This window comes from Anguilla anguilla, chromosome 3, assembly GCF_013347855.1.
Source record: "Anguilla anguilla isolate fAngAng1 chromosome 3, fAngAng1.pri, whole genome shotgun sequence".
NCBI lineage: Eukaryota > Metazoa > Chordata > Actinopteri > Anguilliformes > Anguillidae > Anguilla > Anguilla anguilla.
This window is the reverse complement of record NC_049203.1, coordinates 3,047,853-3,052,942: the sequence shown is the minus strand read 5'-3', so window position 1 is coordinate 3,052,942 and position 5,090 is coordinate 3,047,853.

The following is a 5,090-nucleotide window of genomic DNA, read 5'->3' as shown; positions in this document are numbered from 1 at the left end:
TCACCGGGGGGGGGGGGGGGGGGGGGTCCGGCGAGGGCGGGTCATTTTGGACCCCGTGGGCATGTGGCGCGTGCGTAATGTGAGGACAGCACGAGGGGTTAATCGGGTGGATGCCATGGGAAACAGGTGGCCAGAACGAGAATGAGCCCCTCTGCCATCCATGGCTGTCGATCACCAGCCTACCAGCTTGACTCCAAATCAACAGTGTGCCACCGCAATCACAATCTCGGACATCTCCCAGCTTTTGGATAAAAAAAAAAAAAAGACGATGATTTCTGGGGGTGGGGGTGGGGGGAATCTTCAGAGCTTGGTTTAACAGCTGTGAAAAAAAAAAACATTTTTTCAGCATGAAATTTGATTACTTTTCCTGGAAGTGACCCTATAATTAGAAAAAGTTAAACATCACCCTATTTGAATATTTTCTATAAAAGCGGTACACCATCAGGGTTCACAGATTGTCTTAAAAGTCAATCTTTAAAAAGGGGGGGGGGGGGATCTTCAGAGCTTGGTTTACCGTTCTTTGCCTTTGATTTGAGAGCTGGTTCGCAGACGTGGCCAGGAGCCGCCGCCAGCTAGCGGGGTCAATCGCGGCGCAGATGGCGGGTGCGTCGGCGCGGACCTGACAGCTGCACCTTCAGACGTCTCTGGAAAGCAGCGTGGCGCGTCTTCAGAAGCGCGCGTTCCTGCGGTGGGGAAAGGAGTTACGGGGTCTGAAGAGGAGGATTTCGGGTAGGGATTAAAGCGCTCTCCGTGCCGTAAATCATCGGTTCGCCGTTTTCTCTCTGACGGGCGCGACCTCCTGCCTCTGTGGTCTCGGCCCGGGAGCTGGAGCTGTGGAGCTGCATACAGGGCAAGAACACTCCGCCGCTGATTTCTTCAGAAAAGCAGGAGCAATCTGCAAAAGCCATTGGCCAATGTGGGCGGCAGCGTAGCGTAATGGGTAAAGAACCTGGTCTCGTAACCGAAAGGGTCACAGGTTCGATTCCCGGGTAGGACACTGCCGCTGTACCCTTGAGCAAGGTACTGAACCTGCATTGCTTCAGTATATATATCCAGCTGTATAAATGGACGCAATGTAAATGCTGTGTAAAATGTTGTGTATGGCGCTCTGGATAAACACCTGTAATGTAATGTCCAAATCAGCACACTTGCCTGCTAATGAGTATACATTGCAAGTGGATGAGAACAATGGATGAGAAGGTTGTTGAGCAGGTGGAATTTTTCCATAAATTTAGTGTACTCAAAATCCCAGGATGATACGCTTATGTCTGGTGTTTCACTGAGTACATATTTGGGAGCACACTTTTCAGGAAGTAAACAACCAATTTGGTCCCATAAATGTGAGGCACTGCTTCCCTGCATTATTAAGAGGCTGAACAAACAGGCTTACACAGCCTAATTTGCATTTTATCCAGGAATTACCGCTGAATAATATCATTACTGGTTAATTATCTTGATCAGAGATGGTGCTTCTGAAAATCAAACCTGCAACTTTTAGCTTGCAGGCACAGATTCATAAGAATGTTGGCGCACTTAAAGTTTGTTTTGAAAACCTTTGTCTGAACTTTTACTTGGCCAAGCTCCTTCTGCAGGTTAACTTGCATATCATGGAATTTACTTAGCTATTTTTACAGCCTGATATTTGCAGAAAGCAGAAAAAAAGGCACCGCAGTAAGCTTGGTTATAAATACTGTTACAGATCTTTACAAATAAATCACAATCAGAAAATGAAGTTGCGTGTTTGTGTGATGCTGAGAAGAGAGAGGGCCAGGGACATGTGAATTTAGTTTTAACCGTTATTTTTAAAATATATTTTTCTATTTTTGGGGGGGTGGGTTAGAGACCTATCACAGTGGCACAAACACTTTTTTGACTCTGAATTTTGCCTGATTTCTTTCATTCGGTTTTATTCTGTAGTTTCCTCTGATCATTGACTGTTTGTTATTATTTTGTCTCGTTTTTACCTCACCACAAAGCACAAGGATTTTATTTGATTGACAGTGAGCGGTTTGTAACAATGCATCACAAGGCTCGTTTCTTACAGTGAAAAGGTCAGCTTCTGTCTCTTGTTACTGGTGCATGAGGCATTGGAGCACAGCACAGGGTGGCTCATACATTTCATGTCAAAATGGTGAGTGTCACATTCAGCGTGTAAATTTGGCTTGTCATCTTAGCTCATTATCATCACTTGGTGACTATTTCCCTTTCCACAGCCAGAAATATAAAATTTGCTGTTTTTTTTGTTTGTTTTTTTTAATATTTTTATCGGGTATATACAGTAGGAGTGTTGTCATGGCGCTGTATCAGGGAGGAGCAGCCCCTTCGTGCTGCACTGTCAGTGTGTCACTGTGGCGACCGTGCATCTCTCCTCTGGGTTTGACAACTGTTGCCTTGTCTTGTGAGGTCACCTGACCTGACAGGACCATCTGCACCATGGTGATGACAGCCGTTTCCTGCAACACCCAGCCGCCCCCCCCATGCCCCACTTCCTCCACCACCCACAACACACACACACCCAGTGAGTCTGCACGCATGTCAATATGAGCTCAGTCTTTGAATGTCACTCATAATTAAGGCCTCTAATCATGTCCTGTGTGGTGTGTGGGGGGGGAGGTGCGGCCTGGTGACACAGGGACTCTTTCTCCACATGGGTGCCCCCCCCCACCCCCCACCCCCTAAGATCATTACCTCCATGTCCCCACAGGCTTCTGGCCTTTTCAACACACCAGCAACCTTTTCAGAAGCCAGTGATGACTGCCTAGCTGATGAATGAGATCACTCGTTGCTCACATCGTTTTGAGGTTTGTAATTCATTATTTATTTATCTTAAATCTATTTATTTGTCGCTTGCAATCTGACTTGATCTAATTTTGGGCTTCTGTTTTTAATTTTTTCCCTTCAAAGGCTTCGCCAGGGCAGCCATACCACTCTGGACCATTTTGATGGTTGACTGCTCACGCTAAGCAGACGTGGGTTTGAGGTCAGCACACAGGCATCCAGTCCTATCCGAAAAAGGGCCGGTGTGGGTCCAGGTTTTTGTTTTAGCCCAGCACTAAGACACCTGATTTTACACATCAATGTCTTGACAGAAGACCATGTTAGTTAACCAGTTGAATCAGGTGTTGAGGGTATTGGGCTAAAAGAAAAAGGTTTTATTAGGTACACCACAGGTGAACAGGATACAGGGGTGTACAGAAAAGCCAGAAACAATGAGGTTTTGAGATAAACTGTGCACATATGAAATTTATGTATCAACATGTCAGCCTGTAAATATAACTTGAGGCGCTGTCTATAGAAATCTCTTTCATCAGTTAAATCGTCTGTCCAAGGTATTTAATCTCATGTCATACGTACCTTAAGTGCATTGTCACTCAAAAGAAAATCCAGGAAATGCTAATCTCCTGTCCTCTTTACATCTAACAATCATCATAATGCCCCTTGCTTTTAGCATTACGTTTGATGTCAAAATGTTCACCATACTGACAACATATCTTCAGTAACTGTTGAGGACCAGCACTATAAGGGCAAAAAACAACCAGATCATCTGCATTCATAAGGTGGTTCATAACTACATTACTTATAATACAGACAGTTTTAAACCCGTTCAGCTGCTTGGATAAATCATTCATGTACACGCAGGGGCGTCGTAGTGGAGGGAAAAGTGGGGCTGACCCAGGGCCCAAATGGGGGGGAGGGCCCTCGAAAAGCCTGGAATGATGCGTGAGAGACATGGATCAAGAGAGGAAGGGGGCCCACAGAGACTGCTTGTGTATAGGGCCCAGAATTTTGTGCTACACCCCTGTGTACACGTTAAACAAAAAAAAAAGAGGGGGGGGGGGGGGGGGGGGGGGGGTAAAAACCGTCATATCAGCAAATGAAGATGTACTTAATGATAATGTCTGGTGAACTCACAAATCATAAAACGCGCAGGAACCAGCCTGTAATATGTGCAATATGCCCTACTGCGTAATTCAAAAATAAATATTAATCAGCTATGACTACTGTCCCTTAAGCGACCAGGAGATCTTTCTTTCAACGTTGACAGGGAAATAAGATAATGTATGCCTATCAGAAACTAACTGTCAAAAAAACTAGATGTACTCTAGTTTTTTTTTTTTTTTTACATCGCTTACGCAAAAATTTCCCATGTGTAGTTTTCTGTTATGCCGTACTGCCCTCTACTGGCTAGTTTTCGTGAGGAAGTGAGTTCTGTCGGCACGTCGTTCTTTCTGAGAGAATGTTGGAAAAAATATATGGAATTCTGATGGATTGTGAATTCTGGTCCCGCTTTATTTCATGCACGAAAATGGAGGTCGATGGAGATAATAAAAGTGAGCAGAAGAGTCCAGTCGATGACATAAACAGTTGTTATACACTTTCATGCACAGAAGTAGCTTTTGTTTCTTGTTGTGCATTCCGAAACATGCCACCCGTGTCAGTATTAAACTGCAGATCGGCTAGTTATTCGCTTCTAGAAGTCGTAGTCTGACTGTTCTTTCCTCTCATGTACAGGCACGCAGCAGCAGAGTGCACGTTCGTATAGCCTATCCTGTGAGATTACTTTTATTTGGCAAGGGAAATGTCAACTAGCCACCAACGTGAAGCTCGTTGCTTCGGAACATTTTCAAGCATAGTAAATCAATGAATTCAGTTTCTTGAAAAGTAAGCGACTGAACATCATTATACGCATCTTTGCAGAGTTTGTTCGTGTAAAGTTTCCGTCGGCTGCACGCCTGCAGTACACCCTCATAGAAGAGGTGGGAAATGAATTTCTGTTGTGTTTGTCCTTAACTTACATGTGATTTCCCTATTATAATTTTTGGCTAGCCTATTTTTATGCTTTTGGACACAGTTGCTCAGGATGCTTCCACATTAGACCGTCAAACGTTTTCTGCAACCTCTAGGAATAGTCCCCAGTGTCTCCACGACGAGTGTACTTCCTCGATGAACATCTTTTTGTGGTTGTATTGCAGACACTCAACGCAATCGACTACGATTAGCCACCGCTCCCCACCACACCTTCGGGGTCCAAACAGAATCGAATACGCTGAACGCATGGGCGCGGAAGAGTAACGCCCCACCACGTGAAA